At 38.5% G+C, this 26,140-nt stretch overlaps 1 long non-coding RNA gene across 1 annotated transcript in view; it reads right to left on the reverse strand.

The window, feature by feature from the left end:
* Positions 1–26,140, reverse strand: part of LOC117206443 — a 67,438-nt gene that overhangs the window by 21,581 nt on the left and 19,717 nt on the right. The window contains exon 2 of the long non-coding RNA XR_004487394.1: positions 23,446–23,547. This is a non-coding gene — a long non-coding RNA (uncharacterized LOC117206443). The remainder of the gene's footprint in view (positions 1–23,445; positions 23,548–26,140) is intronic.

A 26,140-nucleotide genomic window follows, 5' to 3' on the forward strand; every position in this document is an offset into this window, starting at 1 on the left:
CACATTTACTAGTTTGCGCGAATCCAAATTATTTATCGGTCAATTACGCCCACTTACTTAGTAGGGACGCCTTCGTATATTATCCTACGCGTTCGCGAAACCTATAATAATTATATAACGTATCACGCTTTGCACGACAACAGGCACGGGTAAAGACATTTCTAAAGGTTTTCCCTTGGATGCACGAAACATTTAACAAATTAACGAGAATCTAACCGAATTGATATCGATCGCGCGGCGAATATTTTCAAGCGCCGAGAACCTCTCCGGACAAATTGCCACTCCTTCAATCAGAGATTTATCACGATTGAATCGACGTTTATTATAGTCATTATCTCGCTACACGTTAGTCCGCGTTCATTTGCATGACGCAGATCGGCCATTCGGCTTCGTTAAAGCGTTGGTTTCGCGGTGCCAACGAACAGCGTACTGTTCATAAATATCGGCAAAATTGTAGTAACGCGTCTCGTGATGCCGTCGATGGCCGGCTACTGCGTATTTCGGCGATTAACTGACACGTTAATTCTCGATTCACGCGCCATGAACAACATTGTACGGTACACGTTCCGTAAAAACGACATTTGCCGAGGAACAGTCTCTTATCGCCTTCGTGCTTCGCAAACTGCCATTTGACTCGTAATTGCGTTATAGAATATACTGGAAGCTACTTTCCTGACACCGGAGCGTTCGTTATATCTCACAATTTCCTGAAATATTATAACGCGAGATGGACAAATCCAATTTTTATAAAATTATTTTTACACAGACGCTTATAAAATTAAATCGCTTAATCGAGGATAATATTATGGGAATCGAAGTTTTATCGTTTTATCGTGCAGTTTCTCTCGGCTCGCTTAAAACGATTTACTCGATATTTTGCATAAATAACATAACTTCGCCTAAAAGGTGGAAAACGAGGAATTTCAAATACTTCGACGTATCTTGAAGAATAAAAAAATGTTGAATTTTAACGAAAATAGCCAAAGTACTGTAAAATACGAGAATGAGAAACTCATGAAAGGAAATCGTGAAAATGAAATAGTCACGCGAAAGCAATTTCGTGACATAAGAAAAGTAATTATCTACGATAAGAAGCAAGAGAAAGAGATAGTCAAAATTATATTACGTAACGATTAAAGTTACATAAAAGAAGTGAAATTTCGTTTATTGGTCATTGAACGAATATCAATTGCATACAAGAAGCAATGTAATAGGAGGCAAGAAAAGGGATCGATTAAGATTACGTTACGTAACGATTAAAGTTATGTAAAGGAAGTGAAATTTCATTTATTGGTTATTAAACGAATATCAAACTATTACGTACTACGTAATAATAGAACCGAGATAAGTGAAATCATTATTAATTAATACTCGACGTACAATTGTATAAATACGTATGTTACGAATGAACGAACGAAAAGAACGAAAGGATATAATCTACGACTTTGAAAACGTATGTAACGCGCTTCCTTATCGACTCTTTCGTTATAAAAAAGTATTTAGCAATTCTGTTCGCCATTAGTTTATCTTTGTGGCAATATCAGCAAGCGTAAAAATACGAAACAGTATTTATGACATTGGTTTTTCTAAATCTAGTTTGCCATAGAGTTGCTCCTTTATCTAAATTTGCCACCACTCGCGTTACTCGTATTCTAAGAACAGAATGCCCATCCTAATTTCGTCGTCAATTTGCCCTCGTATCACATCGTTAGTGACAATTAGAGAAAAATCGCGGCGAAAAAACACGGAATATTCGCTTGTATAATATAATGCCAACCCTCTCTTACGTAATTCCGAGTACGACGCATACTACCATTCCTTCCTCGTGACTGTTTATCCGACACAACCACGTCGTTTCTATTTTCAACCAGCCAACGCACAAAAAACCTTAAAGATTCATTCTGTCTCGCGGGTAAGCTCGTAAAGCCCACTTGTCCACTGTCCAGTGAGACTGTTTTGTCATCCGTCCCCTTGTGACAAGTTTTCATGATCCCCGATTGACATGCAACATTCCGCAAAGGAGCCTGCGTTTCTTCCAATTTACACAGTGTCTTCCCTCGCGTCGCGTTGCATCGCGTCGAGTCGAGTCGAGTCGAGTCGGCACTTTTACGCTCCAAAAATAGTAATCCGCGGAGTGAGCTAATCCCATTGAATCCGCACGAGCGGGTTAAACGCCATGGAATCCACATTAGGCCACGAGTGTAATGACATCTGGCCGAGCGAGAGGCGACAAGGAAAACGTTTCCTGCATAAAATGCGACCAAACCGCCAGACTTAGACAACGTCTCGGTTTAGGTTTGTACGTACATGGTGTCCTAGGACAAGTAGCGCATCAGGGCAGCATAGTAAGATAAGTAAAAAATAAAGAATAAAGTTCCCTTCTTCGAGACCTGTTCTTTGACGCAATTATTGTGCGCGCAAAGATAAATCGAATAACACAAAGTTTGAAGCACCGTTCTCGTGAAAATCAAGTTTTAAATAGCCGCCTTACACACTTGATCGATAACGTTGATCGCATGCCATCGAGGGTTACTAGTGCACGTACACTCTCGCTTAGAAATCTCGCAACATCTGCCTCGAATAAAATTTTCCTATTTGGCGAACGTAATCGATCTTGAATTACACGAATCTTTTAATTAAATCGTTAATACGTAAAATATACATATTGCTAGACTGCGCTATCTTCGTTATAAAAAATTACCATTTGTTTTTTTATATCAGTATCAAAGGAATGTACTTCATTTCAAAATACTTACTTCAGTGCAACGCTTTTAAACGGAGTTCTGTAATAGACAATTTTTTAAATTCGATTTTTCCACAAGCCACGCTTCGAACGATCTTGATACTTTTACAACAAGGTAATTTCATATTCCGGTGTATCGTCTATTTTAGAACACCCTGTGAATATGCGTTCGACGCATTCGTCGCGTGTATCCCTTTATTTGATTAGAGTACCAACGCGATGCGCTTAGGCCGCGTCGCCTAACCCTCGTGTTAACACTCGTGGTACGCTCGTCCTCTGGATAAACAGACCGATTACGCGCTTGTCAACGAGAATTTTTTTCATTACCATTGAAACGAGCGTGATAGAAACTTATTGACGTTAGATTTGTATGTACTGGCCAGCTAAAGAAAGAACGGTTCACTCGTGTCGAGTTTTCTTCAAACTATTTCGTGCGCTGTTTGAATTACGCTACTAATAACCTTGCAAAGGATGCCAAGTATTTTTGGACGATTGAAATACTAGCGCGATTACCTTGTGACTCTCGAACGCGGCATACGCATCGTAATGTTCGGACGATCGAGGGCAGAAGAAAATGTTTTCGCGAAAGAAGACGCACGTGTTCGTGTAATCTGTGCACGTGAAAATGCCGCTTGCACGATGGCCATGCGTTGTCAACCGGTCGCCAAGGTTGCAGCAAGGAAAACATCGAGCTCCGCAGCGTGTTTGAATTGCGGAATGATTTGGTGCCGAAGATATATTTCGTTCGGTGTTGGTTCAGATTATCGGCCACGAGATACCAACGTATCATGCGCGTTAAATTCATTTTCGATGTCTTCTAGTTTTTAAAATCTCGTACGAGTTTTCGTTTAAATACAGTCTCGTACGGTTATCGTAATTAATAAAAAAAAGAGCATAGTTGGCGGCGACGAGGTTATTAGGTAACGACAAATTCTGATACTGATGTTCAAAAGTTCTGGCTGATACGTGAAACTGTTATTGACAAATCTAAACGACGATAGTTTCCAAGCGATTCTTATAACTGGTATTTCTTTCTTCGAAGAAGAAGATATTTAACAGCCAACGAAGAACAAAATTATTTACGAGAGAAAAATAAAGTATTTGATTTTGCATATAGAAATTTGACAGAACGAAGAGTAAAAATGCTACGGATGAAAATTATGATCTTGTATATTAATGCTATTTACCATGAAAAAAGAAAGGGTAAACGGCATAGTTTACGATCCTATCGTTTCACAGAAAGAGCGAACCATCGTCTTAGCGAAGCACATAATTTCCACTGGCATCGGATACTACTCTTGTCCCCTACTGTTTTCCACGCATTTGTCCTCTACAAACTGTCACACTAACTGCTTCCTGCATTTTTTAAAAATTCCGTCCCTATTTGTGCGATATAGATGCATAATGCGCATGTAACGTATCCCATTGTAAGACGATATTTCTTTCTTACATATTTGTAATTTTAACCGCGAGAAAAATTTCTAACAGAGCGAAGAGAAAACTTTGAAAAATACTCCGCATAGACATTTAACTTTCGATCTGTTTCGCGTGTCCCTGGCGAGAAATAACGCCATTTGAGTATTCGTTATTCGCTTTTAACCAACAAATGGAACTACCGAACATCGATTTCGATAATAATCACGATGACATAGCATTCGGAGCGCGTTGGCTTGTGCAACGTCTAATGACAATATCGTGTCTCATAGATTATTTTATGAGTTAAGCTTCTTAATAATCTCAATCAAGTATGCGTTTTAGTTCGTAATGGCGTTAGGTCCTTCTTATACATAATCCGAGAGATTTAGACAAGACGATGCGAATTATGGTTTCGAATTCCCTTGCAAATTCAAAATAAAATATACCAGCCCGGTTGGATAGTTCTTAGTAACCAAGTAACGATAGTTCGTAACGCTCGATGAAACTTAAAATTGTCATCAAAGTTTTTAATCCGTTTACTTCCAAGTTAAAATAGACACGCCGTAGAAAGAAAATATGCAAAGTTACGAATTATAATTGTACTTGCTAGCAATTACGATTATTCGAACAATTTAAAATCTGAAAAATTTTTATCTATCTTTCCATTCAGCGTCCGACGATTTTTTAAATTTTGTAAATTCCGTGCAACAACCTTGGACAAGATATACAAGTATACAAGTCAATTAATATAATCCATAATTTATAAGTGCAACGACTTTATTCGAGTAGAACAGAGGTATAGTCTAACACGTCGATCGTTCAGATTCCCATTTTTACGTACAATATGAACGTGAGAACCTTTTGACGTTCACGCAGCCTCTATACTGTACGCATCTGATCAACGCTTGGGAGGTTCGCGCAACGCAACGGTACACGTTGTCCAACCTTTATCGAGCTGACCTATGCTTTAAATTTTAATAATCAACTACAGCCATAATCAGATACGGTCAAAGTAAATAAACACCGGCTAAATTTTAACAATAGCGTGCAGAATTTTTAAGCAACTTTATTAAATTTCAAAGAAGAATACGGCCTGTACGGTGGTATTGGTAGTTAGCATCGTGAAAGTATATCTTTCACAGGGGCAAAACTTGTCGGGGCTCATTCAGCCAAGGTGCATGTAAATTTATTCCATTGAGGTGTGGTGCAACGTGCTGCACATATATCGCGCATGGACAGCGCAGCTTCGTCTTGCCACCTCCACATAAGTTATGTAACCACCCGGTCGGTCATCCACGTCAGGTTCCTCACGAATGTTCGGACCACTTTCGCTTTTGGCGTCCCGTCGCCCTCCTCGAAAGAATAATTTCGATCAGTCACCAGTCCGTCGGCTTATACGCGTCTCGTTAGAGGCTTCTTTCTCCCCTTGACGTTAATATCTTCCTTTTGCATCATCGTATTTCAACGCGTGTGTTGTTCCTTCCTCTAATGGTGAATTATGGTGGTCCGATACCGATGCTCTTGTACCATCAGATAGGAACCAGTATGTGATCGCGATCCGGAAAGGGTTTAATAAGCTTCGAAAAAATGACGCGCAAGAGGATTTTATGTCGTGAGTCGTAAGGTACAAGTTACTGCGCCCCATCGTGCAAACAGTTAAAAAACAATGTGTAAGTTTGCGAGGAGTCCGATCATTTTTCAACCGTAATATATTACCGTGTTACGTTGTATTATTCTGTGTAATAGCGTTGGAAGAATGAGGGGTGAAATAATTGTACCGATTTTACCATCACCATGTTTCAACGTTATCCGGAGCATTCTCGGCCGACGATAAAGTAACTTTAATACACACGATGAATGACCGAATAGCTGACGACGACGTCACGCAAAAGGTTCGCGTTTTGAGGAAAAATCTTCGCAATTTCTCGATTCTCCCGATCGCCTAAATCTACCGATGTAATGCTAAACTGGGACCCCAGCTTCTATTCTGTAATAGCTTCTATTTTGTAATATTCTTCGCGTAAATACTGCTTTTTAGTGAAAAATTAAAAACTTCAAACCAAATCTATTTCAATGTAATTTCAAGCGACTGCAACAAAATTTCTTTGTTCAAACAGCTGTTTGCAAACGTTATTCCGTAAACGTATCATAGGCCTTCGCGTAACAGCTTATTGAGTGAGTCTAGAAGACGTTTGAATGATCATTTGATTTTAAAAGAAAGTTTGTCGTAAAGATATTTTACTAAAAATGGTAATTTTAAAAGCAAAACCTTTTTAAGCTCGACAATAATTCTTTAATTTTTTCATTGTTTAAACGATAGTCACTTATAACACGCGAAAGAAAATATTTATGTTAAGAAACGAGAAGGATTGAAAGAACAAAATGTTAAGGTCGGCTGAAATGGACTAAGAACAATATTTGTATTAGCTAAAACTATGTAAATGTACTTAACATAATAACATGCTATTACAGCTAGTGATACGTTTTATGTACTATTTTTACACTAACTTTTTGTACAGCATTTTAATAATAATAAATGGATACTATATGATACTCACTGACTTTTATCAACGTTTCGCATCATAGAATTACGCAGTCGCTATCCTCAACCAGCATTTTGCCACAATCTTGACTTTTGAGATTTCTATCTCAGGAAGCAATTTACTACATTTTTCCAGCTATCTCTTCCATCTTCGACCGACCATAAGCTATAGTTATACAATTTGATGTCGTGAATATAGCCATAAAGTGCACGTAGTTGATAATTACACGAATCGTTCAGTTTAAGCGAAGATCTCTAAAACTACTGCGAATAATTGACATTTCGATAAAAAAAAAAAGAAAAAATAAAAACAGAAACAAGCACGGACGTACCGTAGACGTTACTTCTCTAAAAAGAAAAACGTATTCTTCGGTTCAATTCGGCGGAAACTCCCTGAAAGGACTACGAATAATTGATATTTCGGTAAAAGAAAACAAACATACCGAAAAACTATTTCGTCCAAAAAAATCTTCCCTCCGACATTTATCAAATTACAAAAGAAAAAGTTTACATGTTCGCGCGTACATTGATGTATATACGAAAATCAGTAATCGTCGGTGCCACATGGCGACCATTCGTTGACAGCAGAGGAATATACGACTCTTCTGCCTTGCGTCCAAGTTTGAATTCTTTGATCTTTCTCGAAGGATCGAAAAGTCAGCGATCCTATGCAGCTTTAAACGTCCTCACGAGCCGTAAAACCCGACACTGAAATCTGAAACGTGGCCCAAAGATCGATGGCGAACATCGCCGGACAGTACGACGTACGACGCGACGTGTAGTTGATGAAAAAGAAGTAAAAACAGAAGGATTTGTGCAGGCTCCGTTTCGCGCCTCGCCGGAAGTGGTGGGTGCAACCAACGGATCTGGCAGCGAAATTCGAGAGTCGTAGATTCCTTTTTCGTAGATTTTTTCGGGTACGCGTTTGCATACGTATTCACGGCAACACCGTGTAGATCCGGAGGCTCGATATCACCGATTTATTGACGTTCTTAAACGAGAAAACACACCTTGCGATCTCTTTCGTATAACGATTTCACAAGTGTAAACGTCTGCCATGTTTTCGTTTTGGCAAACGTATCGCGACGATAAGTTTTCGTTTATCGCCTTGTTAATTCTTCACGCCGATTCATAGCTAGAAGACGACACTTTAACGCGATATAGTTGGAGGAGCAAACAAATCCCTAGGTTTAAGAGTAAAAGTCTTCGTAATGGATCTAACTAACGTTGTGACAATCGATATTTTTGGAATATTCAAAGTGACAGAAGGAACTTATATTTCATCCGAACTGATTAACGGTACAGTTCCAATTTTAAAATTGCTCGCCTGTAAAAAATAGGAAATGTCAGTTATCGTGTCTTTCCCCTATACTCTTCAATTAAGAAGCTTGGTAATAGCTTGCGTCCACGACTTGGTTCGCGTGATCTATCGATATACTCTCCTTTCCTTTACATTGAGTTGCATTTTTATAAAATTGAAAGAAAACGAAAAAAGGATCTATAAACATAGATCTGTCTCGAAGAAAGTTTCGCCATTGTAAAAATAATTCAGTTTCAAGCGGATGCAAAATAACGTCCAATTATTCTCTTGAAGAAACTCTGTCATAAATTTGTAATACGAGTCGTAAAATGAAGTGTAATTGAGAAGAACAAATTTCGAAAAAACGCGTACGATATTATACAAAAGACATATCGTACGTACATAGTGAAAACAAATGTTTTAGAAAAGACTTAATAAGGAAATATTATAGGTACGTACTTGCGTATAATGAAGCTTGTAATATTTTATTACGTATATTTGCAGGAAGCGACTATATTATTAACACCCAGTAAAATGAAGAGATTTACATCTTATAAACACATTCTCGTTGCTATTGCTGCAGCAGTTTCACTGCTATAACGATTCAACGAATTACCTATACACGACAGCTTATTTCCACCCCAGCTATTACGAAATGGATTAGGTCAATTGTCGTATGCATTATAAAGTATTTTATAAGTAAATGAATAAAATTTATGTCGATGCAAATCACTGTACAGTAGCTAGTAATTCTGGAAGATGAAACGCGTAGTCGTATATCTCGTAACGCGAAAGTAACGATTTGATTAAACTTTATCATGCAGATTCATCGCGATATAACGGTCGAAGAAAGAAATTATAAGCAGCGATATTACGACATTACGAAAAGCAAAAGGATGTTAATATATGTATATCGATCGTACCATAATCACAGATTCTTTCTTCCACCATGTGGCTTCGTACGAGGGCTTTCTCCACGATGAAAGCTGGTATCGATAATTCTCCGGGTAAAGTAGTCGCGAAGCGAACTACGTGTATGTTCTCGAAGTAATTTTCATGAAATAATATATCGCGCTACAATATCTGGCGATGCAACAACCTGGAGATTCCTCTGTTCTCTGCATAAAATCATCCTACCGGTTTCGCGCTAGACCGATAAGAACCGCTTAAGGAATTCCTACAGATCGATAATTAGTTAAAGAGACGCTATAACTTAATATGACATCAGCAAAATCGATACATGCTCGATTTCAATGCGGCTGACGAGATTTTAATACGATAATGTGGAACATCGAAGACTTGAAATAGACAGTTCCATTTTAAATTAAGGACTTTATCAACGATTTAACCATTTTCGACGGCTTAAAATACTTGTTTTATAATTAGTACTCCGTTATTAACTTTTATTAATTTCCCTTATTTTTACACAGCTACGACGCTTGCAGTTTCCGCTCGTTCGAAACTCTCTATTTTGCTAATTGTAAAATTTAGTAAATAAATAAAAAAAAGAACATCGTAATACAACGTTTCCTGTAATAATCACGCGTATTCAGAAACTTGGTCTAAGATCGACTTAAGAGTCTCTTAGAAAAAGTATTCCGAAACGTGCACGGGTTCTTTCAATTTCAATTATTCAAACGTCTTAGGATATTTACCAGACAATGAGAAGGGATAAAATTCGCTTACACACCAGCGATTACAATCGCTACTTATTGCTCGAGTTACTAACCCGACTATGTACGTACCAGGTATATGCGTATAAATGTGTTATTCGCATGATAAGAATGAGTTACGATGCATTTTGTCGTCCCGGAACAGGACGACAAAAGGGCCACTAGCGTTGGCTGATCCGTTGTTCGTGTACAGCACACGTAGCATAAACGCACACTCGCTATTTACTCATTTAAATATTTACAAGGTGCACTTAAGGCGCTTGGATGAGGTGCACGTGAGTACGATAAGTATCGTGGCTCCGCTATTACGTAGGTGTATCGAGCTGAGCCCACACGTTAACGTGCGCGCGAGGAAGTAGGTACGCTTCGATAATTCGATATGCTGATTGGATCTGCTTGGAAACCTGCCGCATAGTTTTGGACACTGTCGGCTACATTGACATTTTTCCTACTTTGTGACTATTCAATTAGTCGTAAATAACTTTCCAATTCCACAGGACGGAATTCCATAGAACCAGAATATACAAAAAAGGCTAGTTCAAAGTCTGCCAGACCGATTAAAACGTATTATCCAATCTAACGAACGTTAAATTTGCCACGATTTCTTAAAATTTCTACCAATATCGTAATAAATTATTATTTCTCGGCAAAAGATATATCGATGGAAAGCTTAATTACAGTGCACTATATGAGAACTGGCAGCTTAGGGAAATTTTCGAACAATACGCGTTATTTTGAAATCACTTTTTACAACTAGTTGAGAAATATATTTATTCCTATCGCCTATTGGTACACATCTCAGAAATATTTACCAAGTATATTGATATTAATCGTTGCAATTTAATAATCGCGAACGTACGAATACTTTTGTGACTCGTTGTACTCACTGAAAAGCAAAACAAATTCCGAGTAGAATCAAATACTCGTAGGGCCAAATTTCGCTGAAAATTATACGCGATGAGATTAATGAAATATCGATGTAACTGTTACGACTATCCCTTTCGTTACCACGCGTCACACGTATGCGACACACCACGTAGTTGCTTTCTACAAGCTCGCATACATATTTATACGACGCATTTTAAAAGCCGCTTGAATTATCTAAGTGCTTGTTATTTGCTATCATTATATATGTAAAAACACGTGTCATAATATGTAACGTCTCGAAAATTTGAAACCTGGGCTGTAGAACAGCGACCGTTTCCTTTCCTCCGATAGCGAAAAGGATAAAGGTCAGTCGCGATCCGTTTCAAATGTAATTTCATTCGATATGTAAGCTTTTAAATTACGTTTAGTTGCGTCAAGTGTCAAAATACGGTTTCCAAATCAACGAAACGAATCGCAGCGAGTGAATCTTCGTTCGAAGAAGATGCAACGACGTGTTTGCAAATTAATTGCGATTAATTCAAGATTCATTCAGTCAGGAATATCATCTCGGATGCTCCGTTTAAGAAGAAGTGAAACAGAGTTCCCCGTTTTTAAATACAAAACTTGGTTCAAGAGAGAAAGATCGTAAATTCTTTTGAATTGAAATAATCAATACCCAAAATTAAATTGACAAATTCCATGTACCTGAGATATTTACGACGTTTTAAGTTATACAAACGCGTTTCCGTATTCTAGAAGTTGAATAATAGCTAAATACAAAAAACTTATTGTCAAAACTTCGATAGAAACCGATGCAGAAGCATAAACTGTCCGCATTCCTTTACACGCGGAAGAGTTTCAGTCTCCGATCGGCTCGATCATCGTAATAATTAGGTATATGAAGAAGCTTCGACGGATACAAAATTTCCTGTACACACCGAAGCACGATTTCTAAGAAAGCCTTTTCTGCAATGGCACGTTCAAAGATTCGATCCGTGCGCGGAAGCGGACTGTTACCGGGTAAGTGGATTCGTTCGTCTCGATTCGAGAGGTATAATTTTCGCGATGGTACTCGCTACGATTGTCTACGTGCTTTATTCTAGCTACGGACGAAGCGTGGTTAATTTCTCGCTATAGATCTCTTTAGTACCACCTGTTCATCTGGTATGCGCTTCGATTAATTCGAATACAGCCTGGAAATAGTCATTGCACCTTCTTCGAAGAAAGTCGACTCGATATTTATCCACCGACGACACACACGAACGAAGGAAGGGAAAACCGGTCCGATATTAAACGACATACATATGTATATTTGCACGAACCACCTAGCCGCGGCTTCTCGATTATGCCTTAACGGTTGGTTACCATATAACCGCTGCTTTCGATTGCAGAAGCTGCGTTTTCGCATAATCTATCATATCAATCGTGTCCACCATCCGTACGAATGATCTACAATCTGCACATACGTTGGTTCTGTAATCAGCGAAGCCTCTTTGAACGATATCGTGTTAATTTATTCAGTGTCATTTTGCGCCAATTTAACGTACGTTTGTAAAAACTTTGTACTTTCCACGCAACCACGAGAAACGTTGACGAATGCCTCCAATCACTTCCGATCGAATGAAACTCGAAGATCGAAAACCCGTTCTCAGAAATAATCGTTTCTGTTCGTTTATCTATCCGAAATTATTGCTGTTTCGTGTAAAGATGCAAGTTCCACAAGATATCAAGGAATATTGGAAGAGGAGTATGTGCAAGTAATTTAATTCGAAGGTTATTAGTAACCGCTTGGCTGTATTCAAAGAGAAAATCATTTTCTTAATTACTATGATTAAGCTGTACGAAATAATCCAATTTGCAATGACGTTTAAATACATTTATCATTTTTTATTCGATATATCGGTGCTTACTTTAATTTTGTTATTATTTTACAATTTTCATAATTTTAATACGATTTATTTGAAAAATGCAAATGTCAAATTGATGTTGCGTATACGTCCCAATACAAACATATTCGTAAAGCCAATGGAATCGTGTACGTAGCGTCTATTGTTTTCAAGCAAAGGAACGAAAGCATTCCACATGGTGAAACGAAAATATTTCGATAAGATTAATAACGTTGGTGTATAATTTAAAATTATTTGTACGCTGGATACAGCGCGACCAAAGTAACTTAATCTGACGTTTATAAGGTTAGTCTTCGTACTCCATTTCTATCGTAACCGTACGACGACGCCAACCATGCTAAGTTTACCTTAACGTAATCGTCTACAGTCTACTTACGTGCCCTATGGAAACACGGATTACGTAAATCGAGATAGAAGAGGAAAAGCCGTAAGAAATTCTTAATAAAACGATATCTTCGAGATAATTTTCGAGAAATTGCTATATTTCCGACCGGAATATCGGAATTGTACAATTTTTCAATTCTCAGTTCATACGAATTCAAATAAAATAATTAATAATAATCGTAGGAGATTTAACTGGAAACTTGCAAAAGAGCTTGTTTTTTATAATCTAATTGCTCGGAAACAGGGATTTTTTTTCTATCGACTTCGATATTTGCGATTGGAAAAATGGCTGACATTCTAAGCCACGTATCAAACGGTTTCGAGGAAATATTAATGAGATAGTGGATTGCGGCACGAGCGAGGCAATATTGCGACAACGCGCAAGAAAAATATGAAAAGTATGCGTTTGGTGCGCGGCAATGTCACCCAAATGAAAGTTAATTCTCGCTAAGATACCACTGTGCGTGAAAACAAGCGATTGTCGAACATTAATTCAAACGTAATCAGGCGAGTCGCTCATTAGCGCCAGTCTACAAGTAACAATCAGTCAGTAACTACCTCACGAACTCTCTGTCCTCTGTGTGTAATCTTGCCTTCCTGGCTTGCTATATAAACTATAAAGCACGCAGCTACTGTGCTTGCACAATGCAATAACTCGCAGGCCTTAATTGAAATCACCACGAAAGGCTAACAGCAGCGGCGCAATCTCTATCGTAAAATGTTCCACGGAAAAATTGACATTAGTATATATACCGGGACAGGTTTCGTGCATTCCTCAAAGCTAATTACAGACGTATAAATGTAACGTCTACACCAATGGTAATTCTGAACGTCGAGAAAGTTTTTCATAGATGATTTTTAAGATAATTAAAATTGATTTAAACGAGCATATGTCCTTCTAATATGCTCGAACGATTATTATACTCTTGATACTCTATACTAATAATAATACTCTTTGACATATAACCGTATGTGTATTTACTTTGTTATTTTTATACATAATTCTGACGTTATCCTGTCATGGAATACATTTCTTTCGTTTCTTCAATTATTCATGACAATTTTTGTAAAATACGTATCAAAAATAGCAACTTTCGTATAATTTACTCGTCGCTCTTTTTCAATAAACTATGTATCATCGATTTTCAGTATGAACACTAGCGGTAAATAATTTCTAATAGAAATAAACACATTTCGATAAAAATAGATGATAAATACGTTCTAGAGGATTTATATACAAAAAAAGAAACTATTTTCTATAACTAAAGATGGAAATCTGTGTAAACTTAATGTGATTAATTAATTTTTTAAAAATAAAATACGCTTAAAATACTTGTGCCCTGTAACTGGCAACCCATATTACTCTGCAGTATAGTGATCTATCCACTGTCCGGAGCTGTTTCCCTACACACGCGTGTCTTGTATTTTATCGTATTACATACATATATTCCAAAATATCTCAAATCTTAAAAATATACAAAATAGAAACAATTGCGTGATTCGTGTATGTAAGATTTATTTATACTAATATATATATTGTATAAGTATACTATACTTCGCTTGAATATGCACTTGTATATATATACATATATACATATGTGTATACACATATAGTATACACATATAGTAGAGTAGACTTCTACGATTAATCGAAGACATACGCAAACGATAATTCTAATAATAACTAACTTTTCCCTTATTTATTATTTTTCTAGTATTTTCATAGTATCGTAACAAATTTATAATAAGATAAATAGGATGTTTTATTGCAGTAGCGGTAGCAGTAGCAGTAGCAGTAACAGTAACAGTAGCAGTAGCAGTAGCAGTAGCAGTGGCAGTAGCAGTAGCAATAGCATATAGGCAGATAAGCATAGATAGTAGCAAAGTCGCTACTCCCAATGCTACTACGCCTTTTTTTCTAGCTTTCGCTTCTGTTCTTCGTTTTGTCTCAAATTATAACATTACGTTCATGTCTAAGTTATGAATTTTTACGCATTTGACTCATTACGTGCGCGTTTATTTTGTTGGTCAGTTGTATGTATACGCTATGTGTATGTTTTTATGCTTACTTATAATATAGTCTATGTTAATGCTATTTATATTTAAGATGCATATTTAAAAGCATGAGTTAACTCGTTTGCCTGACTTGGCAGGTTAACACGTTCATTGTCATACGAAATATAAATACTTGCTGCAAAATATTACATAACAACAAATAGTAATACATAGCGCGTTTTTCATTTCATAATGTTATCCAGTTATTTACGTTATTCAACATTGTTCAGTTACCGCTATTCGTCTTATTCGAATTATTCTAAGATATTTAGGAACGCCAGGCATCAATGACCATCGTAACAGCCAACGTGTCAACTAAGGAAAGCAGACCTATATTTTAGTCGGTAATGGTCGGCAGTTATGGTTTCACCGGCAGTGTACCACCGAAAGTTATGGACATTTTGAAGTCAAAGCTCGAATCTGGCAAAACGGGCCTGTGACCGCAGGAATCTCGTGTGCGGAACTTGGCGTACGTGCAATTCGAACAAATTACGATGGCGCTCGCTTACTCACCGACGACATCGCGACGCCGTAGAGAGAGAAAGACGTAACGACAGCCTACCGTGCAGTGGAGAAAGGAAAACACGAGTCATAAGCACGACTTACGGACTCAGAAGAGAGCCGCGTCGCGTCGTGCTTCTCGCTTCACACTTCTCACAGTCGGCATTCAACTTCCTTCGTTGAGAGACACGTGCTCTGACCACGGTGCGCGCGAACAGTGTTCGTATTCAATTAACACTAATCAGTCTTGATTTTTTAATGAAATCCAATGAACTTTCGTGCGACAAATGAACAATCGTCGTATCACGCGTCCGTACGAGTGCCGATCGATCTCTATAGTCGACGCGCCAAATTTTAAATTGTACCGTCCGCCGTTTCTCTTTTTCTCTTTTACGTCAAATGAATTTTTCAAATTGTGCTACTTAGACAAAGATCAATTACGTGACTATCGATCGGGTTAATAGAGCTTTCTTGGCTAATAGATCCGTATTACACATTTTTTTAACTTTTTCTTCTTTTTTTTATCTTTCTGGTATTTTATGATATACGAAAGTAGCTTGTAAGTAGCTTGCAGTAGTTTGCAGTAGGTCGATTTACAACGAAGACATTGAAGTTCGATTAATCGATCGATCGACGAAGTATGTCTCAGCGTGATCTTCTCTTTTTATTTTCAAAATCTAATTTAATTATAAATTTCGTGACAATTAGTCACGCAACACTAGCAATGCAAAATAGAATTTACATAACGAATATGATACGAATACATATGCTTCCTCATCGTTATGTACTGCATATTATTCACGACTAATAATTGACATAGTTTTCCACGCTTCTTACATTTTCGTTGCTCTCATTTTTAAATATCGTACAACTCGATGTACATTGTATAATAGAAATTGAAAATTATTAAAAGAGTCTACGATGAAGGAGTAAAATATTTTTTGTGGTAAGAAAGACTAATATGTACAACGAACTACTACAAATAATCTCTATGTAAAATTGCAGATGATAAGTTGAAGTACCCGATAATTACAAACAATGTTGAAACTCGAAAGTAGGTCGCCAATTTTGCATGATATGTACAATTGTCTTACTAATTTCTTTGCAACAATGTAGTTAAACGAAGATAGTTACGATACCACTTATCGGTGTATATTTTCGTTATCTATTCCGTGCTGCAAATTGATTAGTTCGCTCTGTATGTATTCATCTCTGATTGCATAGTAACAAAAAATTGAAAGTTGCTAGTTATCAAAACGAGAGATCCGATTACGCTAATGGAAGTCTACAACACCACGTAGTCGTCAGCATACGTATATTCGATGATTGCAAACCATGGAGCGGTTAAATTATTTAAGTGTCATAAATATTCTTGCAACTTGCAACGAATGCACGTGTCAGCGATCAATTTTTAAGTATCTCAATGGTCCCTTTCAAATCTCTCCTATATCAAAGCGGCATTTCTTTACGAATTCTCCTACTCTCAATTTTTATTTAATAACATTTCGATTATGTTTCACAAAAATAGGAAAAAATAGGAAAAAATAGTACTTCTAGCAAGATGAAAATTACGCTTAATTCTTCGCGGTCCTACTTCGCATACGATACATAACGATATATAACGATAACGTATAACGTACGATATATCCATTCGCAGGACTGCGGATTAAATTCTGGTAATACTATATGCGCTCGTGAATATAGCGTGATCGCCACGAACCTACTTTAACCAATGTTATATGTACCTGATAAAACTTCGGCTTACTGGCCAAAATCCAACTCACGACACGTTGATTCACTGGGCTCGATCTCTACGATCGGCAAATCTTTTCCAGTGGTGAGGGTCTTGGTGTACGGTTCCTCCGCTGACCTCTGTCCAACTCGCAGTGGCAGGACCGCCTCAGCACGTGCCGTAACCCGTAACCGGCTTCTGTCTTCTCTGTGCTCGCGGTGTCGATTCGACGAGACTGCATGAGCAACGACGAGTTTGACTTTGCGAACATCGTTCTTCTCTGCGTCCGTGAGACGCCTTGTGGCACGATGTTAGTAGAACGCTTTATCGCTGAATTCTTTTAATAATAAAATTGCTATAGCTGCAATGCACTACACGCTATGAAGTTATTATAAAAGGAGTTCTTATGCATTTGCGAATTGCAAAGGCGCGCGATCGTTATCCCACTTCTGATTTGTAAGGAAGACTTTCATTTCGTCTGTTGCTGACGGTTCGGACGATGATCTTGAAGTGAAATCGCAGTCACGCCATCGATGCGGCACGCGATCGGCGCGGCACGCGGCGTCACCTAAAGCATCGCGTCTTTTGTTTATGCTGCGGTGTCCTCCTTTTCTTATCTCGAGGACCCACAGGACAGGATAGGCCTCGCAGCGTAGAATTCGACGCGAGGCAGACGGTCGTACGCATCCTGTCGTACATTTGCCTCTTTTTATCATTATTTTTTACATTATATTATCGATATTATAGCTCCTACGATCGATAGCAATACTGAGGTTCGAAGAAAATTATCAGACGTTTCGAAACACGTGTTTCAACGTGGCTATCTGTCACAACAGTCACAAACTGAGAGGAATCGGTAATGTGGAGGTAAATTGAAACTGATGCAGATTTCACGAAACCTAGGTGACGATGCATGCATTCAACGCGTATACGGGCGTTTACAATACGACCGCATCACCAACAGTCACCGCGACGCTATGGTTGCAGCGACAGTATCAAAGTACATATGGTATGTTCGCTTACAGCAGCTTCTTTTTTAAACGATCTTGTGCGTTAAAAAGTTTTCCAAGTGAAATAGAGAATGTCTGCCCTTCTGCGTTTTTTCGCGAGCCAACGTATGGCGGGTATGTCTATCCGTGATTATACATATGTATGTACAAATTCGATAGAATCAACATTGCATTGCAACACGCGTGCATGTATCATTTTCCTATTAACCGTGCCACATCAGAATCGGTCGTAGGAGATATTGCGGAAAATAAGCGACTGGTAAATCGATTCGATGTAGAGATCGACAACACGAACAAATATATGTACTTACATATGTATTTATGTAGACACCTAATGAGAGAAGAAGGAAAATGTGCCGTTCAACTCGGTTAGTAAAAAGCCACTAAATTAACGATCGTATATTTGTATACTCATCGCAATCAGAACTTAGATGGACAGAATCGATATTATTATTACGCGCTGTACAATCTCGTTCCGCCTTGATGCGCCTCGTACCGATAACATCGAAATTCTACGTAGTATAGGTATAATTGCATTGATAGCGAACTGGTGATTTCCTTTTCGATTCTTTCCGCCCGTCAATTTTATCGATTAGTTACTACTCGTCCGATGAAAGTGTTTTAACGTAAGTACGTGCTTGGCGACACGTACGATGCGACGAATCAAGGATACAGATTACAGATGAAATCTATTTTGTGTACAGTTGCGCGAGTAAAACAACAGCTGTGACGCGGTACGAATGGAATGTTGCGTAAAGAGAAACAGATACGGAGGAAATTAATTTTCTCAGTTATTAGAAACTTTCTGTTGGAAGAAATTATCGGTTATTGAAATGTATTATCTGCGAGAAACGAATCGTTTAGACCTTAGATTGCAAATTCAATCTATCCGTTGTTTGAGTTGTCGGCTTTGTATCACAGAGAAAATTATAATCCACGTATAGCATAGATATCCGATATTCGCGTCTCTATTGCGATAGCGCTGAGGCGGAAAAAGGATATAGCATAATAAGCGATCGAAGGACGAAACGCGGAAAAATTGAGACCGATGAATCGGTAAAAACTATAAAAAGATACTAATGTCTCGCGTTTCCGGCTAACGGAATGCCTCGGAGAACACGAAGCACACGAAGCACACGGAGTACAGACTAGTCTTCCCCTTCTCTATATTCTTTTCTTTGTCAACGAATTATGATAATTTGCCGACGTAACACGCGAGATCCTCGCTGTCTGGCGGGCCAATTATATCAGCGGCTTACGAGACAGAATGTCGACATCGCGGTGCAATGTGCGCGTGATTGCAAATGGGGCAGTGTCTGCCGGGGATCGGCAAAAACCGGCATGATAGGGGACGATCGCGTCATAGGAACGAGGCAAAGCTGCGATCGGAAAGAAAGACCATTACCGGAGGCACGTACTTACGCTAGAAATACGATACTCATGCCGACGATTAACGAGCTACCGTCGATTGCCTCGCAAACCGGTCACGTTTATCTTATTTTTAAGAGTTGCCAGAGTACTCGACGCGATCTTACGCACCTTGCGATCTCGCGGCACTCGCGGAAGCCTCTTGTTTTATTCGAATTCAGCTGCTTTCGTTTCGTATAAATATGTATAATCGGCGCGGCGCGGCGCGGCGCAGCGCGGCGCAGCGCGCCGCCTTTACCGCGGACTTCCATAGCCATAACGGGTGTTATGGCACCTTTGCCGCGTCGCGTTACGCCGCGCCGTGCCGACCAGGAACTTGTCACTCGTTATAAAAGAGAACCACTAATTAGCTTCTACAAAGTCGCTTTTTGTCCGCGTGTTAATATATACTGGTTATAATTCTCGTTTGACGTGTACCCGATGCGATGAAAAAAGAAAGAACGTCTGGACGGGATAGAACGATTATGTTCCCTTGGAAGGTTCATCGACGAACTCGCGATATCATTTGATAAGTCCATAGAATCCGGACGTTCGTGATGTCCAGGATTATGAATATGATTACTACGATTGATGTACGTTATTGCGGCTGCGAGTTGGACTAATCGGGCAACTCAAGATTTCTGTAAATATTTCCAATTATATGGTACATTATCGGGACTTGTTATCGTCGGATTATTATCTATTAAATAGTGTACGATTGCTTACGAGTATATTTATTGTTAGTAGTGATCGAAAACGCTCGATTTGTATTAAGACACAGGAATGGAAGAAATTGTAATAATGGAATGGTACTCGATAGACAAAAACTCGATTCGTTCAAAGTTCCTCCATCGATCTAGTTTGCGTAACTAAACGTCCTTATGAATGTCGATAATATATCACGAGAGAATTTTGTAATAGAAATCGGATAAAATAAACTACGTCTTCTATGATTTACGTATCTTTTATATGTATCTTTATTCTAGTTTAAAAAAGTATAATTGAGATTGGATTTCAACTGTATACGTATATCCATGTCTATATCAATTCTCTCTATTTCATATAATTATAGGTTGATCAAATTGTCCGACCGATAAACGATAGAGTTTTCAGTTTGCCAAACAGCCACCTAATCGATGAAGTCGTTTCAGACAGATAATCCTCTGATTATTCGAAACGGACAAAACGAAAGAAAAAATCGTCCGTATAATCTCACATCAGTCTCTATATGCCAATCAAAACCGTGGAATATCTAACCGTGAAATCTATCAAATTCCAGCAGAACGCTCGGTGGGCAGAGCATCGGCAACCAAATCCGACAGAAGATATCCCGTCAAATCCAACCGGAAAACGTGTTATTAAACACTTCCAGCCAAAGTCGCCGCAACGAAACGGGCCAGAGAAATCCTATTAAATGGCCTGTACGCGCTGTCGGTTTTCTAACGATCTTAAAACGTAATCGTCGAAATGATCGCCACGCCGCCGCACAGCGTGAACGGGTAGTCGGATAACAAGAGGGTCGCAGGACGAAGGACTATTTTTTCAAAGCATCGATCCTAGATCTCGAAGAGAGCTGCCAGGAAGAAACCTCTTTTCTACAAATAGCACGTTTAACGTTATATGTAACATAACATAACATAACATAACGTAACATAACGCAACAGATGAAGAAGAGAGAGAAAGAGAGAGAGAGAGAGAGTGTGTGTGTGTGTGAGAGAGAGAGAGAGACAAGAGGAGACGAAAGATAGAAAGAGAGAATCGAGAGAAAGGCGCAACTCCTATCTTCTCGCGGCACAGTTCAACTGCGAAGGTCGGTCAATGGCCAACGCCGGCTAACAGCCACTAAAGTGGGGAGAGAAAGATGATAGGGGAGAAAAGGACAGCGTAATAGGGAGGAGTGGAGCGAGACCAAAGACTCTGAGAGGGAGAAAGGGCGACGTAACTTGGATGGTACCAGAATATCATTACGTTCAATTGCTATACGGCGACATCCAGCGACCAGATGGTACATGTCAATGCACGTGCGTCCGGAGAAAAAAGGGTTGACATTGGTTACCAGTCCAGCTACTGTAACAAGATTATTCGAGTTGGCGTGAACAACACCAAGCACCGCGGATTCCTCGTTCCCTGGAACGCGGAAATTTCTTTTCCACGACAAAACTTTACCGGACGATCGGATCTGGTGTTTACGAAGCGACGCGAAGGAAGAACGATCCTTCGATCGATTCGAAGAAAAGATTCTACGATGGAAGAAGGCGAAGAACGATCGATTCGAAGAAATTGAAAATAACATTTTTCATTTTGATGAAATACGAAGGGCAATGGGAGCGGCACCTCACGCCTCGCGCATAATGATGTAACAAACTATCGGAGAATTACCTATTCATCTTCCTTCTCAAGGAACGAATTAGATAATGTGTAATTATGATAAAACAAAGAAGCAAGTTTATAATATAGGTAAAATAATCTATAGTTGGCAAAAAACTATTTGATTATTCAACGACGATAATAACCATACAGGATAGATACGATCGAGTAATAAATAACTCTTGGCTACTTTGATTAATACTAACGAATACAAATCGTAAAATATCGTGGAAGGGACAGTTGCCAACACCAATCTGTCAGAATATCGTATCTATTGCTACGAACAGGGATTAACATCGTGTATTAAGTCTATTTCCAAATCCATTGTCGCGTCGTCGCGCCGTTAAAGGACGGCACGTAGAGTTCCGCGAATAGCTTGCGAAACTCGCAGCTTCTCATTATCATAACCACATTTGCGATGTCCTAAATCGAAAATTCACTTCTACGATCCTACCTAACCCATGGAAAACAAAAGAATAATTCTGTCGCTCGTAAGAACATAAGAACCCGATATTCCCCCTTGTGGTTTCTAAATCTTTATTGCTCCTTTCTTTAATTTATCTATTACAAAATATGCTAATGTTACGCGCCTGTTCTTCTACAAATATAACATAGATACAGTGTTCGATACTTTAAAAATATCGTTCAAATCGTTTCCAAACACGTGGTCCATTCCTCCCGTAATCATTCTGTAACTTTTATTTTTTGTAAAAATCAGAACAGTTTAGTCGTATATGAGTTACGAATCCATTAGCATCGAACATAGTCGAACAAAATATAATTTAAAGTTGAGAATATCGAAACAAAGCCTTTGCCTTCTGACACATTTGATTCGTCAATGAAATATTTGATATACTATTGCAAATATTGGGATTGAAGATTATGTTGTCACGTATTGTCAATTACGCAAGCGAAACGTTATTTATCTCTTCTATTTCCACGAACAATAAGACGACTTTACGTAAGAAGCGCTGCAGTTTCACTTAATCGGACATATCAAAGCAGGCCAAGTTGTTTCATTGATCGTTTCCCGCAATATACACCAGCGCAGCGTCAGGCATTCTCATTGATTAAACACCCAGAGAAAAAGGCAGCAACTTTACGAATGCTTCGTAAACGATTGCGTCCAAACCGCGATCCCTTGTTATCTGACATAATAATTTCCAGGCTTCGCCAAGTATTAATTCACTTCATTTGGACAAATACGAAGAAGCAATAGCAGTCATGATTTCTTCAAACGGTCGTAGACGTTATCCTCGTTTCAAATGCCATATATAACTTCGTAACGAGTTCGTATAAATACGCACGCGATTATTCGTCGCTAATGTCCCGCTCTGTGGTTACCGATTTTACTCGTTTATTTTAAACTGACCTTCCGTAAACGTTGAAATACTTTCGCGAATTAAAATTTACCCGCAAAACTAAAATTCAACGACGTCGATGATCTAGTTAACATTTTTTAAATTCTTACGCCGAGAATTGCAACGCGTCAACTTAAGTATTAATCGAGAATTTTTTCCTATTTATCGAGTTGTACTCACAAGCAGTACTGGTTCGTGTGTTCCGCATTGAAATAAATTTTCCTGGATGCCTGCTTCTTCTTCCTCTTCTTCTTACACCGTGTTAACATTCCCTGCCGATGTCTGCAAACAGAAGAATGAAATAATGTGGTTCATTAGTCGGCAAACATTGCTCACAATCATGTTCCAATAGCCCCGATGAAAAACGCAAAATATACCATCTATTAAGTCAAGCGATGCCTAGTCGTTAGTGGTTTGGGGAAAAAGTTTATCGAGGTTTTCCCAACATGTAGGAAAAATCCGGTATAATAAAAACAATTACGATACGCGTATCGTAACGTGTATCTTATACGTATTACAGAAGTATAACGATTTGATTTACATCGCTGTTACGTTACAAAATCTAATCGAGATTATACATATATGCTAGAAAAAATCATTTCTAACCGTACCACTGCGCGAAACATTGACTTTCGCCTCGCTCCACTGCGTGCGCAGTTCGACGATATCATAGCGTGAATTGCTGATAATTAGCAAACAGATAGCTGAGACAGAGGTTAGCAAACTTACGAGAAACATTTATTGGGTAAGCCTAGATCGACCTAATATCTTATTGTAAATTTGTTTGTGAATTAGCTTTAATCCTGTTATTCTCTTTGCGTGATTTTCAAACCACAGAAGTTTCTAACATTTGAGGAAAATATAACAGGCTCGTTAACGCTATATTTCACGCGTATTTTCATTTCTGGACAGTTTACGTTATCAAATTCTATCAAACGCGTATCGCAATTATAGAACGGAATTTCAAGAATTTGCTCGACACTTTCTCGCCGCTATCTCTTCTTTTATATTTATCCGACAACTTTATGAAGTTCAAAAAACGTCGTCGATGCTATTCTAGTCTGTCGAAGCTTAATTTTTTCTTTGCCTTTTTTTTCTTACGTTCTTCGTTTTATAGTCGAATTAAACTCGAAAGCTTTCTGTAGATTCATCGCTGAACGTGAGTCATAAATTACAACGACGATTTTACGCAAATTAGAAACGCGGCGAGCGTATTAGAGAACTCGTTTGGAATAAGAATCGGTAGATCAAGTGAGCGGGTCTACCTACCTAAAGTCGTAACGATATTCGGGCACCGGCTGTCAGTGTATAATCATGGCCGTGAAAAAATAGTAAAAAATGCGTCGAGGAGAGTGATGACATGGGTGTTATTCCATGGCATTACTGTGAAAAAGGTGGCCAGCCAAGTAAGTACGTACAGTACACACTTGATCCGCGTGTTAAAGGGAACGAAATGCTTTCGACTTTCGACTGGCATCTTAGCAAGGTCGTATCGAGACCTCCGTTTCAGATTTCAAGTACGACAAAAAATTGCCGACGCGACATACAGAAAGGATTATTAATAGGCCTAGCAATTAATCACTACACGTAAAACCGATACTTACAGACTTTTAAGGGAATAATTGAAAGCATATATATTTGTTGTAATATGGTATTAAATCATTAACTTTAACGTTAATAACGATAATCGTAATTGCTACTATTGCTTATTTGCAATTTTTTGCAATTAATTTACTAAGTTGGTTTGCCTTGAATTAACTTATTACTTTCAAAATGAATAATCTATCAGGTATATATATATATATATATATATATACATACGTGTACGGTGTACAGAGTGTAAAGAGATGTTTTGTCAGTGGCGTATACTAGACCTTTGGATCGGTGGAGATCTGTGACGAAAATCCGGCGCAAAATTCACCTTGACTTCTGAATTCATTTCACTTTCTCGTTACGCCACGCATTTTCCTCTAATTCAACAACAAACGTGCATAATCACAAATCCAAAACTATTATCGATAAAAATTGCAACAAACGTTAGTATATTATCGAGCTATGTGCCTAAACTATGTGTCTATTGTACATTGTAAATTACTGTACATTGTAAAGTACCAAAAAAGGTATTTCGATGCAAAAAATTAATTGCGAACATGTATAATGAACATGCATCGTCTTGTAGAATAGTACACGCGATAGATATTCGAGGCCATTAATATAAAGACGACACTATCGAGAAACGTGCATAAGTGTAACATCGACAATGTCAGTTTTCAAAATTGAAATCACAATGTACAATGGACTTATAATGGTATTTATTTGAGAAAATTAATCCGGACTTAATATATTAGTAAATTAGCGTTTAATGTCGTGCATTTAAAGTAAGTATTCTATGTGACATGAAAATGTTCGGATTACTCTGTAAATGAAGTACATGGTCGGTACATTTATACGAAATTGCCTGCCAGAAGCAGTATCGCTGATGATTTGCAAGCCCAGCAAACAGGATTTTCAAGACGCTCGATATTAGTTTCGACGATGCTCGCCAATTCATCAAGGTCACTATAAAGAGGAGATTGCTCGTTTTTCGCGCGTGCACTGCACTGGAAGTTAGGGGTTTGAAACACGACACTAAATAAGCATATTCTTATTCCGTTCATGCGCATCGCGTCGCGTCGTGTTAATAAAACTTCACTGCGAAATGTTTTGCTTTGCGAGGAATCAAGTGAATAGTCCTTTCATCGTAGTGAATGCACCGATTGTAGGGCAAAGTAGTTTTTCGCCCGATCGGATGTTATTTTTCTCATAGAGAAAAAGCTGATTAAAATTCATTAAAGTTCCCGCGCTATACCCAAACGGGGAAATCGCATTTTTCCTG

This window comes from Bombus bifarius, unplaced genomic scaffold (assembly GCF_011952205.1).
Source record: "Bombus bifarius isolate JDL3187 unplaced genomic scaffold, Bbif_JDL3187 scf7180000008006, whole genome shotgun sequence".
Lineage (NCBI taxonomy): Eukaryota > Metazoa > Arthropoda > Insecta > Hymenoptera > Apidae > Bombus > Bombus bifarius.